Below are 15017 nucleotides of genomic sequence, written 5' to 3'. Positions count from 1 at the left end.
CACATGGAGCACAAAATCAAAGTGGTCATCTGTTTACAGTAGACATTTTGTTAATGGTAGATTGTGTATTTGAGGGATCTAATTTCTTCCTGACTGATTTTATGACATTATGAATTATCCTACATTTAAACTGTAATTTATTCAGTAATGTCTGAAATGTTTATGGCTAGTACGTCTAACTTGAAGACAAGCAACGTGAAATTAACAGTAAATATGCAATGCGTTGACTTGTATATTAACTGTAAGTATATTAAAGAAACAAATGTGCTTCATATACCCAGTTAAGTTATATATTATTATTATTATTATTATTATTATTATTATTATTATTATTATTATCATCAGGGCTGCCAAGTTTCAGAAAATGACAAGAGTGAGACTTGAGTGACCTGATGCGTTCCGGCGAAAAAAAACACAAAAAGTCATTTTTTAACATGACTGTCCTGTTTTAACGTTGATTTCTACCTTCAGACTGATGTCATCACCTCCATACCAGCAGCTCTCCCTGCACTGTGGCCTCCTAATGCTAGTTTTAATCAACCACAAATTAAAAATGAAAACTAACAAGAATTTTGACAAAATACATTTATTTGTCAATATTTCACATCAACCAACTGTCCATCATTTATCTGGGGACATGTCTCATGTTGTAGGTGTTTGTCACAGATGTTGATGCCTTGATGACAGAGGCAGGGGGCTCCCACTTAAAACACTGTGGCCCAAGGCAGTGCTACCTTTACCTCAGCTCTCCTTGTCTGTAACAAAAAGGACGTCATTAAAAAGATAATCATGTAAAAAAAAACATTAAAACATCAAGTGATCTTTGATTGAATGAATGTCTTAGCAGCAGACTCAATGTCTATAGAAATACTGTAGTATTTCCCACATTAATTAATTAAATAACACTGGTTGGAGCAGCCAGGATGGACTGGAGATTCCAGTCAGAGAATCAGGAGGACTGGATGATTTAAGAACACTTCTTTAATGATTACAGCTGATTGTTCCAGAATGACAGCATATACTTTCATGTAGGTACATATGTATTTGTGTATGTGTGTGTGTGGTCTGGAAATACAATAAGAATGTGAGAATGAATTAGCAAGATAATAACAAAGATAAACATAGGAACACAACATTTACCCAGCAGAAACCGAGCTACATTATAAGCCTGCACAAGCACTGCAGCAATCCTATGCTAAGTTAGCATTAGCTCAGATGACAGCAGACAGGCCTGAATAAACCACTAATTAAAGCCTTAAATGTCTGTCCAAACAGCAGTCAGTGTCAGCAAAATACACATAAACATCAGCACTATATATTCAAAGGTAAATTAAGAACATTTAAACAGTAAATTAACTTACTTTAGAACAGATGACGCACACCTGGTAGCTCTGTCAGAACAGGACATGGAACAATGTGCAACACTTAAAGAGGCACGTGTAGAAACATGGAACAAACATTACTTCCCCCCAGTCTTCCCAACACAGCCGCCCCCAATTGTCAGTCAGGATAATTGTCCATCCCCGGGAAGACTGCCTGGAGTACTATCTTCTTCCTCAGCCAACTGAGGAAGAGGGATCAACCGAACGACCAGACGGGTGTAAATCTTCGATTTCACCTTAACAGAAGCTGTACATACCCAACCATCTGGAGCAGGAAAAGTCTCAGTCACAATACCCACTGGCCAGGATGCTCTTGGGAACCGTGGGTCGACGATGAGGACCACCTGCCCAACACGGAGCCCCCTCGCCTCGGTCGTCCACTTCTGATGATCATGTAGGCCTGGAAGGCATTGGCGGGTGAAGGAAGACCAGAAGTTATCGGCGAGCACCTGACTGTGTCTCCATCGGCGCCTCCCTAACAGGTTTTCGTTGTCGTAGAGGGCTTGTGGAAGAGAAGAATCTCTGCGACCCATGAGTAGCATGCTTGGTGTCACAGGATCAGGATCTGCTATGTCTGCTGAGACGTACCCAAGTGGCTTGGCATTCAGGATGCCTTCTACTTCGGTGAGCAGGGTATGTAGGACTGGCTCCGGGACAACTTGCTCTTTCAAGATGACTCTTAGAGAAGCCTTCACTGATCTGATTTCCCTCTCCCACATCCCTCCAAAGTGGGGAGCAGGTGGAGGATTAAACCAGAACCGGATCTTCTGCTCTGCAAGCTGTTCTTGGAGCTGTGGACTCATAGCTTGAAAGGCTTCTTGTAACTCACGACAACCACCAGTGAAGTTTGTACCATTGTCACAAAGTATCTCAAATGGTTTGCCTCGACGTGCTATAAAGTGGCGAAGACCGAGCAGGAAGGCGTCGGCATCCAGGCTTTCGAGGAGGTCGATGTGCAAGCATCTTGTCATCATGCATTTGAATAGAACACCCCACCTCTTCTCTTGGCGACGACCTATCATCACCAGGAATGGGCCGAAACAGTCCACTCCAGCTGAGTAAAATGGAGGTTTGTATAGCCGCAGTCGAGCAGGTGGGGGGTCTACCATTCTTGGATTTTGAGGCTTAGCATGCCAAAACTGGCACTCACGGCAGCTGTACTGGTGTTTGCGAATCTCCTCACGCCCCCTCAGGATCCAATACTGACGTCTTAATTCTGCTAGGATACGCTCTGTGCCTGGATGATGGAGCCTTTCGTCACATTCCCTAATAAGCAGTTTAGTGGTAGGATGTCTCGAATCAAGGACGATTGGGTGAATGGTTTCAGCTTCCAGATCAACTGCTCGCCGAAGCCTGCCCCCTACACGGATGAGGCCAGTTGCTGTCTCATACTCTGGAGCGAGGGAACCGAGCCTGCTGCCAGAAGGTACTGGACTGAGTCTCTTTATTGCTTTAACTTCTGCAGGAAAAGATTCAGCCTGGGCTTGGACTAGCACAGCTCTTTCAGCAGCGATGAAGTCTGAAACATCAGGGGTAGCTGCCCCGTTATGGGACTGCATAGTGGCTTGAACAAGGTCTGTCCATGTAAGGAACTGACTGGCTTCAGGTAGTTGGGAGGCAGATGGTGCTTGAACAACTTCTATGAAAGCACTCTTTTTGAGCTCACTTTCATCAGGTTCTCCAGCAGCGCTGGGCATAGTCGGCCACCGGTCTGGAGTTTCAGATAGGAAAGAAGGACCAGATCTCCACTGTCGGTGACTCTGCAGCTCCTTAAAGGTAAGGCCCCTGGTAATATGGTCTGCAGGGTTGCGAGGTGAATCAACGTTCCTCCAGCTTGTGAAGTTGGTCAGTGTCTGAATTTCGGCTACCCGCGTACCAACAAAAACCTTGTACCGGCATGACTCAGATTGCAGCCAATGAAGGACAGTGGTGGAATCGGACCAACATATGACTTGATGGATTGGGATGGTGAGTTCCGACTCTATCAGTTTTACGAGTTGTGCACCAGTTAGTGCTGCGCTGAGCTCGAGCCAAGGCATAGAGAGGCATTTCTTGGGACTCACTTTTGAATGGGCGAGGAGGAATGCGATGTGGATGTTACCTTGCTCGTCAGTCATACGCAGGTAGGCGACTGAGCCATAGGCTCTTTCAGAGGCATCACAGAACACATGGAGCTGTCTGATTGCTGTCGAAGTATCCGCATTTGGAGGTGCATAGGCTCTGGGAAACTGCACATGAAGGAGGTTAAAAAGCTCTTTAACCCAAGCAAGCCACTGCTCTTTAAATTGTTGATGCTCAATAGGATCGTCCCAGCCTAGGTCTTGCTTCCAAATGTCCTGGATGAGAACTTTGGGTCGGGTTGTAAACAGTATGATAAACCCTAATGGGTCATACTGGCTTGCGAGTGTCTTGTAAAGGTTCCTCAGTGTAGGTTGAAGAGGCTCTGAAGGGCGTTGACGATAACCCATGGTGTCATCAAGGCAATTCCACTGCAGCCCTAATGTGGGCTCGTCCAGGTCAGCACAATCTCGGGACAGCCACTGTTCGCTGCTGACAGATCTAGCTTCAGTGGGTAAGTGTTTAATAACTGATGACAGATTACTTGCTGATTGCCTGATCTCAAAACCGCCTTCTGCCAGAAGTTGCCTCAGTCCATCTATGACAGTCTTAGCGTGGGCTGGATCTGGTGTGCTGTAAAGGCAGTTGTCAACATAGAAGGCCTGGGTCACATCTTCGGCGATACCGGGATGGTTGACTTGGGAGCCTTGGACATGGTGTTGCAGTGCATAAGTTGCACAGCATGGACTGCATGTGGTCCCAAAGGAAAGGACTTGCCACTCGTAGATAATGGGTTCTTCCTCTCGCTGCATGATTCTCCACAAGAAGAGCATGATAGGTTTGTCTGCAGCTAGTAGAAGTACTTGGTGAAACATACTTCGAATGTCACCACTGATGGCCACACTGTGTTGGCGAAATCTCAGGAGCGCTCCCAACAATGTTGGCCCAAGGGTAGGTCCTGGGAGGAGTTGCTCGTTCAGTGTTTGACCTTTGTATTGAAAGGAGCTGTTAAAGACTATGCGATCCTTGCCGTTGTGGTGCACGATATGGTGCGGGATGTACCAGGACTCGGCAGACCCTCATCTCACCTGGATTAAAGTACTCCTGGAGCCAAAAAAATACCTTCTCAATGAAGACGATACAGTAAATTAAATGATATACATTTAAAATTATATAGAATAATGATTGTTTTAATTTGATGTGATTTATATTGATCATGTAAATGGAAACTTAAAAATAGTTCACAATAAAATAAACTGACATCAAGAAATAAAACAGTATCTAGCATCTTCAAATTCTTACATATCTCAGTGTACATGAACACAATGTTATATAAAGTAGATTTTTTTAGTTAATGTATTTGAAAGGCTACAAAAAGTAACTTGAATTTGATAACACATGATCATGTGATCAACACATGCTAATTACTCATTTCTTGCCACACATAAAACATACATATTTAACCTGCACATTGGTGGTTAAATGAATTCCAAAACAATTAAAAGCTCTGTTTTCTTCCAGAATAGTGTTTGTGTTGGTTCAGTTATCTTACCAGGGATTTAAAACTCAGTAACTGCACGTCATTTATTTTAGGTTAACAAGTTGTTATATCTTGATTTTATTTGTCATTAATAGCCTCTGTAAAAAATAACTTTATTTCAATCAATTTTTTTAAAGCTATAAGGAGCCATTGCAAAAGAGTCAAAGGGCCACATTAGGCCACAATAGCCGCAGGTTGCAGACCCCTGGCCTGGGAGAATCACAGCTGAAGATCTGTCCTGGCATCATAGTCCATCAGTTCTGGACCCTCCATGATGATTCTGATGAGCGTGTACGGACTGAGCTCAGCACGTTTTTCCTTTTTACTGCTGCTCACAATGTGAGCGTGCACTCAGTGTAGGACTCGTTATTCCTGGCTCCATTCGCGGACCGCGCGCACTCCAAAGGAGCACATTGGTGTTTATACTCGTTGCATTTACCGTTGCAATACCCACAGCAAAGTTGCGTGAGCGTGCTCGGCTTTGCAGTCATGGCAAGGCCACACCAAACCTTTGGTTTATAAGATCCTGAGTGGCATCGAAGCAATGTTTTGTCTATAGACCAGTAGACTAAATTCTGTAAATTGTAAATGTGTTGGACCTGCCCATATTTAGGCATGACACAAACCTATGGCATTATCTGTGTGCTTTCCCCAAAAGACAGACACTTCAGAATTGAAGGGAGCATCAGAACATAATGTGTACTGATCATTCATTCACTTCTTGATCAAGTAAATAAACCTTTTCAACGCAAGACATCCCGGACTCCTGTCTACTCTCTCCAATGACGTATGGGGCTACATGAGTAAAATCTCTAACAGCACGTAAAGTAGTAGTAATCGTGCTTCTTGAATGGATTGTTTGTTTTTGTTTCTTATTGTTTATGAAAGCTGATAATACAGAAATTGTGTTTTTCCTTTATGATTTGTTAAGGTTATGAACCTGAAACTGAACCTCCTGAATTAACAAAGTTAATTCAAAAATGAAAAGGAAAAGGAACTGAGTTATCTGCGTTTTCTAGGCCTTTCAAGTTTGGCATGTTGAGGAAGAGTACGAAACTTGATAAACACAAGCTGTTGTAAGACAACAGAATTTAGGAAATATAATTTAACATTTAATTGGAAACAGATGACCAAAAAACATTTTTTTTTAACTAAAAATAAAGATTGTGCCTGTATTGAATAAAAGTAAAGGTTGAGTACGAGTTAATTTAAATTTTGGCAAAGCTTTAGTTTTGATCCATAAATGTAGATACAAAAGCCCTGTTTTTCACCTTCATCAAATTACTTTAAATATTTAAAAACAATGCAATTCAGTAATTTGATTCAGTCAAAACACAGTCAATTGAAGGATCTAGCTTAGCATTCTTATGAAGGTTTCTGTCTATTAGGCTTTATTGCTAAAAAGTAATCATAACATATCAGAAAATGAGGCTCTTGATGGGCTGAAATAGAAGTTGATTTTAATAAAAGAAGCAAGTCATACAGTTCTAAATGTGTTTTGGCCCCCTCTAGGATGTGCGTTTGTCCGATACTTTGCTAGCTGCAGTGTACTTCCCGTTTACAGTGGCGCTACATTTTTTTGCGGGATGCCGTGCCAACCACGGTAAAACAGAAGAAGAAGAAGCATTGTCAGCGTATGTCTGTTTACATCACGTGCACCAATCATGGCGAGTCAATGCGAGAGCAGGATGAGCTTCTCAGAGTAGAAATACGCGCATTATTTTACCAATTTGTCTCCAAAAGATGCATCAGTGAAACTCTAAGCTAACGCTGCTATGGTGGACGTGAGGGATACCTCTGCACCGAAACAACAGCGTATGGATTTTAACAGACTGTGACTGTTATCCAGGGACAGGTCAGCCAAACTATTGCACGGTATGTTGTTGTAAATATGCAGCCTGTTGCTACTGCTGAGTCACTGCTAACAGCAGCTCATTTTGCTTTGTGTAGCTGAGAAAAATGTTGTGAATTAGTTTTTCCATATTTATTTATTTATAAGCATTTTCAACAGCAGAATGTGCACTTGGAATAAGCACAGCTTACTTTACATCACTGTGTTAAGTTTGAAAAATTGCGGGGTGGTGTGTAGCTCAGTGGGCTCAGCGCCCGCCCCATGTACAGAGGCCATAGCTCCTCACCTGCAGCAGGTCCAGGCTTGATTCCCGGCCTGGGACCCTTTCCTGCGTGTCATTCCCTGCTCTCTCCAACCCCCTTCCTGTCAAGCAACTGTCATATAAAGGCCACTAGAGCCCAAAAAATCCTTTAAAAAAAAAAAAAAAAAAAAAAAAAGTTTGAAAAATTGCAGTTTTATATTTTGAGCAGCGGTTTTGTGGTTTTTATGCACTTCATTTATGGTTGTTTTATAGCAGTTTTTGTAAAGCAGAGTTGGTCAAACTTTTTTCCGAATGTTAATTCAGATTGCTTTAATTTATTTATTGTAGATGGTTTTTTGTGTTTATGTTGTACATTGTTGCTAGTTTTTGTACTTAAGCTGTAAGGGAACATTCCAAGGCTAAATACAACTGTTTTTATGATGCTGAAGCCACTCTTCTCCAAAATTAATGAGCCTTTATTAATTGGCTCCAATGCAAACACACCTCTTCCTGTAAATAAACAGTTAATGAAAACGAGCATAATAAAAAAGTGAAATTATTAGATGAAAAATTTAAAAGATCTGTTAACTCACTCATCAAATATCATCTCAACATTACTGTACAGATTCACAATATTAACTAATATTATTTCCTCGATAAGAAAAGGCATATCTTGATAAAAACATGGTGACATTTGATCCTAGAACTGCTTTTGTCATGCCAATATTTAAAATCATGTAAAACTGTGATGTGACCTACATTATGAGACCAATATGTGTGAAGCTCAGAAAGGCAGGGGGCGTGTCATAACATTATAACAACTATATTAACTGATTACACTATAAACTAAGTATTCACACATATATTTATAATGACTTTTACAATTAATATTCAATAATTATAACATTATAAAGTTTTAGGTTTACGAGACCATCAAAATTGGTTCCTTAACCCGATTGGTCTGTAATGCTGGTGAGTAAACCTGAAAATTGCTCTTGTAAACCATGTATGCACGCACACACGCGCACACACACACACACACACACACACACACACACACACACACACACACACACACACACACACACACACACACACACACACACACACACAGATCTCACTTCTGGATCTTCTGCACGTGTTTGTTCATCTTCCTGATGGTGGAGTGAAGGATCTCCCAGATGAAAAGCCTGCACACACACGTTGACCCCGTTAGTACACACACACACACACACACCAGTGTTTCTCAAAGTGTGGGGCGCGCCCCCTAGTGGGGAATAAAGGTATGAAAGGTGGAGCACAACAAACTTTTTAATTTGAGGCCAAATGCCTTTATGAGATAAATAACACTAAACAAAACGCTGACACACAAACAAAGTAATAATGAGAATCTAGAAATGTAGCATAAATTAGATAATTAGACTCCATTAGATATGGACCAGGAAGAAAATGTAACGTGGAACTAAAGAGCAAAAATAATGATTTAAAATGATTGAAATCTAGAATTATTCCCTTTTTTGGGGGTGAACGTCACATTAATTACATAGGGTTAGGGTCATTTTTTTTACAGTGAAAAATAGCCAGAAATCTATCAAATAAAAAACACTAAAAAAAATATTTGTAAGACATGCAATTTTCATTTTCCCATGTTGTTTATACATTTAAAAAAACTAAAAATGTTTTATTCACGCTCATTATTTAATATTTTCAAATGTGAGACTAATTACAATCATAAAATAACACTTATTGTGAGTTAAAATGTAAGAATTTTGAAACATTGATTTAAGACATTTTAATGACAATTAAGGCCTTATTTTTAGATTCATGAATTTAATGCTTTTTAAGACTTTTTAAGGATCTGCGGGAACCCTGACCTTCATACAAAGTGGGGAACATACAAAAACGTTTGAGAACCACTAGTGTACACACACGCGCACACACACACACACACACACACACACACACACACACACACACACACACACACACACCACACACACACACACACACACACACACACACACACTCAGCTTAGGTTTGTTTGTGTAAACATGTTGTTACAGGATTGCTATAGTTTTAGTCAAATGAAATTCAAGACTTTAAGACTTTTTATTGCCATTTGAAATTAAATTTAAGACCAACATCACAGTCAGCATAATTGGGGAGAAAAAAAAAGCCACATAAATTACATAGGGTTAGGGTAGATTTTTTCTATTGTCTAGTGCAGATGTGCAACTGGCGGCCCCCCAAAGTAAAAACACAAAAAAAAAAATCCAAAAAAAAAAAAAGTCACAAATCTTTAAAACAACAAAAATACAAAAATGAAAACCATTAAGAAAACAACAGTCTTATGGAAAATACATGAAATATATTAATAAATGTTAGCGGTGGGACACGATTCAAAAGTCTATCGAATTAGAGACTATGTAATTAATTCATCTATATTATTGTCATACCAATATTTGACACAAAAAACAACATTTTTTTAACTTGAATGGATTTTGGTATGAGACTAAATCAATAAAAACAATAAATGAGCTTAAATAAGAAAATAGTGTTCATGATTTCCATCGTATTTGATTCCCTCCATAATATTCAACCCAGATTGATCTTTTTTTTTGGTTTTATGTTCAGATACGGGGCTCCCATTTACTACGCCAATCAGAGTCTGTTCAAGAAGTCGCTCTATAAGAGCATCGGACTCAACCCGCTGAAGGACAAAATACGACGCATCAAGTTCAGGAAGGAGACAAAACCCAAAGAGGAAAGAAACAACCTTCACGTGAACACTGAGGGAAAAGAGGATCTGTGTAAGGAGCACGTCATCGAGGCCACAGCTGTAGCTGTGACGTCCGTTAACGACAGGAAACTACGACGCATAGTCATCAACTGCAGCGCCATTTTGTTCTTGGACACGACGGGAGTGACCGCACTGAAGGAAGTGCGTAAGGACTACGAAGAGCTGGGTGTGGAGGTGGTGCTGGCTCGCTGTAACACCTCCGTACTGGACACGCTGGAAAGATCTGGGTTTTATCCCACCAGGAAAACCGGAGAGAACAAAATGACCTTCTTCACCATCGCAGACGCCGTCCATCACGTCCAGAACATCAGCACGCCAAACGGAGACTACGACACCAAATGCTGACAGAAAACAACTGGAAAATGTGAATGTGACGTCCCTGCAGTCTTTATGATTTTATAGACGAGGAAACACGTGTCAAACTCAAGGCCTGGGGGCCAAATCCGGCCCCTTTGAGCAGTGTTTCTCAAATGTGGGTACGATATGTTTGTTTTTAGTTAAAAATGATAATACAAAACATTACCTGCAACTCAAAAAACAACAACAAAAACACACAAAATAAGTGAAAAATATACTGAATAATAATAAGAACAAACAAGAAAACACAAAATGATGATAAAAATGAGCCAAAAACCACTGACAACCACTGTTGTAGAGAATCCATTTCAGCCTGCGGCAGCAAGCTAAGAAAACGTTAAAGAAATCATAAATTATTGTATAAATTACCAACTAATTCAGTTGTAGATATCTTCAAATTAATACACAAATTCAATGAAACGCCACTGTATTAGCAGGGCTCACATTTTCCCCATGCTTATATCACATGATGGAAGTTATTTTTTATCTCAAATTATTAAAAGAACTCTAAATGTTTCCAAAATCTTCCAATTCTCTTCAAATTACGCCACAAAATCTCCTCAAATCACATAAAAATGGGCCACAAAATCAAATGAATTGAAAGTGAAGATCCTGCAGGGACTGAAATCTGTCACTTATTGCTTTGGTATTATCAGTGCCATTATATTTATCTTATATTTCGTCTTTATTTATTATTACATCTTTTATCTTTAGATTGGAGTGTAAATGTTTATATATTATTATATAATTGTTTACGTGGGGCGGATGCATCAGGAATATCTTCCAAATGTCTCTCATTCAGATGAATAAAATTATGCTTTAATGGTTCAATGGTAAATGGTTTTTACATTTGTTTCAAAATAAAAGTACAATTTCCATGTGTCTTTTGATTCATTCCACAATATGCCACACAGATTGAACTTTTTTGGTTTTTAATTCGTAAAATAATTACTTTGGAAGTAAATGAGCACAGGGAGAACATGCAAACTCCACTACAGATGTAATATATTTCTGAGCTGTATTTTCAGGAGGTGCTGTTTCCATATTTTAGGTAATGGTGAGGAAAAAAGGGGCCAAATTGTGACATATTTATGTCTAATTATATCGTTAGCAGGAACGACCCATTATATAAGCAAATGCTAAGGAATTAAATAACCAAAGCACTGATATTATTAGGATATTTAACTTGATAGTATTATTAATTTGTTTTAATGACAATTAAAAAAAATAGTTTCACTAATTTATTTCATTGTAATTTAACATCATTTTAAAATAACCATGTATTTTTATGCAAATGTAAAGAATGTTTTATACAATTAGGATTGCCATGATAGCCGAGGCCTAATTTATTTTAATCCTGATATATAAATATATATTAAATAAGTTGATCTATAGATTGATAAACATATTATAGATGGATAAATTATTAAGAAGATTAATATTCCTAATTTAGCCGAGACCTAAACACCTAAGAAAGCTTCTATAATAATGTACGTATACTAGTATAGTTTCTGTGTTCATAATTTACAGTACACAAGATAATTGGTACCCAGCCTGCGCACACACACCAATACTCCTACACCACACATAGTAAACATGTTTACTACAGTAATGCAGTCAAAATTGCACATTAAATTAAATAATTTTGACATAATTCTGCTAACAAAGACCATTGAAAATATCTGATAGAAATCAATGATTAAGCTAATGCTAATGCTAATGCAGTGCTAGAAGACGTAGGCTTCAGGAAATGCAAATATTCTAGTTGTAATTGAACTTTAGTAATTGACAACATACGGGGAACACCTGCCTTCGACGAACGAGTGTATGTCTTCACTGCCGTGCACTTTTAAAACTCGGAGGAGCTGTTAGTTTTTCTCCGGCGCCGCCATTTTTGTTTTGGTCCGATGACGTCATCGATTATGTTTACGCGTTGTCAAGGTCGTAGTCAGGACAACGCAGGTAAAGATAAAAGAAACGTTTTGAATCGAAAAATCTATCAGTTACTGCTTGGATGGATCTGATAAACAACTTTATTGGTTATAAAATCCTTTAAACACTGCAAATATAGACCAACAGGTGTCCTCATTTCTGAACTAAGGTGAGTTTCTTGTAATATTATAAACTTTAACGACTAACTCTGTTAAAATATTTAATGAAGTTAGTAAATTAAAAAAAAAGTAAATACTGCTTGTTTATTATGGGGTGCCAAGTATTTAGTATAAAAGTTATAGCTAACACATTTTTCTCATATTTAGCACATTTTCCTACATTTAACACAACATTTAACCACATAAAGCATTAAATCTAAATATTTAAATCTAAATCTAAATGGTATATGTTATATCTTAATGTTAAATCTATATCTAAATATTTAATCTAGATCTAAAAGTTATGTTATATGTAAATTTTAAATCTAGACTAAATCAGAATCAGAATCAGAATCATCTTTATTGGCCAAGTGTATGTTGTACACACGAGGAATTTGACTCGGTCAACTGTGCTCTCTCCAATAGTGAAACATTCAATAATAAACAATCAACTAGAAGAGATGATAATAAGTATAAACATAAGTATAAATATAAACAGTAGTTAGACTAGAATGTGCAAATAACAAGATGATAATAATAATAATAATAATAATAATAATAATAATAATAATAATAATAATAATAGTATAAAAAAAATAAACAAATACAAAATAAAAGTTAAAAAAAATAAGATAAAAAGAACGAAAAAAGATAATAGAAAAGAAAGATAATAATAAAATATAATAATAATAAAAGGAAAATAGTGCAGTAGAGCATTGATAAGTAGTGCAGGAGAACATTTAAATTAAAGGTATGTACATGAACATTCTCAGTGTCAGATTGATCCAGGGTTGTTATGTTTGGTTCCAGGGTTTTTTCACAGAAACAGGACTGACACTCTTTGACTGTTTAGTGTTGATCAGAGTGACAGCCTGGGGGAAGAAACTGTTTTTATGGCGGGTTGTTTTGGCGTACAGTGATCTGTAGCGTCTGCCAGAGGGGAGGAGTTTAAACAGATTGTGTGCAGGGTGAGAGGGGTCTGCAGTGATGCTACCTGCCCGTTTCCTGACCCTGGACAGGTATAAGTCTTGGATGGAGGGCAGATCAACACCAATGATCTTTTCTGCAGTCCTGACTATCCTTTGTAGTCTGTGTCTGTCTAGTTTGGTTAAAGATCCAAACCAGACAGTGATGGAGGTGCACAGAACAGACTGAATGATGGAGGTGTAGAACATTATCAGCAGCTCCTGGGGCAGGTTGAACTTCCTCATTTAAGTCTAAATGTTATATATATATACATATAGATTAAATATTTAGATATATATTTAACTTTTAGATATAACATACCATTTAGATTTAAATATTTAGATTTAATGCTCTTTTTTACCTCTATATATGTGGTTAAATGTTGTGTTAAATGTAGGAAAATGTGTTAAATATGAGAAAAGTGAGATAAATAATGAAAATGCATTAGCAACAACTTTTATACTAAATTTTTACACTTGGCACCCCATAGTTTTGTAATATTGTAAAATTTAACGACTCATTTAGTGATATTACTAAGTGAATTATAGTGCCAGAGTCATTTGATGACCCCACTTTCTCCGTCTTGTCAGTGATTTTTGTCAGAACAGATTAAAACTGAAGATTCATTTGGAAATATAGCTTCTATTTTGTCCTGGATGTTCATAATTGTGCATTGAAGAGGATTGTTACTCCATTACGTGACTTGTGGATCGTGTGGTACATTTAACGGTTACCTGGCTAACGCCATTAGCTTAGCATTGTTAGGCCTCCAGGTGTAGCGTACTAACTTTTGCTTTAGTTTGCCAGTTTTCGGGGTCTAATGGTGGTCACGGACTCTGTAGTTATTTGAAATAGCTCTGTTGACGTTTTGTGGTTCATTATCTGAACTACAGTCACTGTCTGTGGGACTAAGTGTCACGGAAGGCCGGGGCCGCTGTTCACTGCCACACGGGCGGCTCGCAGGACGGCGGTCTGGGCTCTCCGTCACGGACACTACGGACCATTGATTTTGTACAGCTTGTACCTAATGGAGCTGTACGCACTTTCCTTGATGTGCTGACATACTGGTGTGTTCTGTGTTTGTTTGCAGACGAACTGAAGGAGTACGAGGTACCACTCAATGGTGATCTGGCCTTTCTCTACAGTTATTTTAATCTGAACAAATCAAGGACTCTATTTCCCACTTTGTAGTCAGCAAATATATAAGGTTTATAAACTTCAAGTGAAAGTGTAAAGACGTGTAAAAATGTCCTACATTCACTATAAGTTTGTTTCCAAAATGGAACAAAAAACTATCACTTTCAATGGGTTGCACATCAGCCTCACTGAGCTCAAGAAACGGATCATGGCTCAGGAGAACCTGAAGGCCACAACCTGTGAACTACAGATCTCCAATGAGAAGACTCGAGAAAGTACGTAACCCTAACCCTTGCTATGCAATGCTTTGTTTTATGAACTTGGAATGTGCGTCAGATTTAATTTCAGAAATATCTTGAAATTAAAAATTAAAGCAATGTATGAACAATTTCATCTTTACACATTAGTATGTAGGCTCTAAACTGAAATTACTTTTGTTTTTTAATCTAAGGATTTTAAAATATGATGAAATGTAATCTGACTACACATTGATTGTTTTACCACATGGTCTGCTATTGGTATTGATGGGACACACAATGTATAACAGGCAAATATATCAGTTGACATCAATTTTCAGTGTGTGGTATTTTGCAA

The sequence above is a fragment of the Gouania willdenowi genome, chromosome 10 (assembly GCF_900634775.1).
Source record: "Gouania willdenowi chromosome 10, fGouWil2.1, whole genome shotgun sequence".
Classification (NCBI taxonomy): Eukaryota; Metazoa; Chordata; class Actinopteri; order Blenniiformes; family Gobiesocidae; genus Gouania; species Gouania willdenowi.
The sequence above is the reverse complement of the archived record's forward strand: the minus strand, read 5'-3'. Positions refer to the sequence as shown.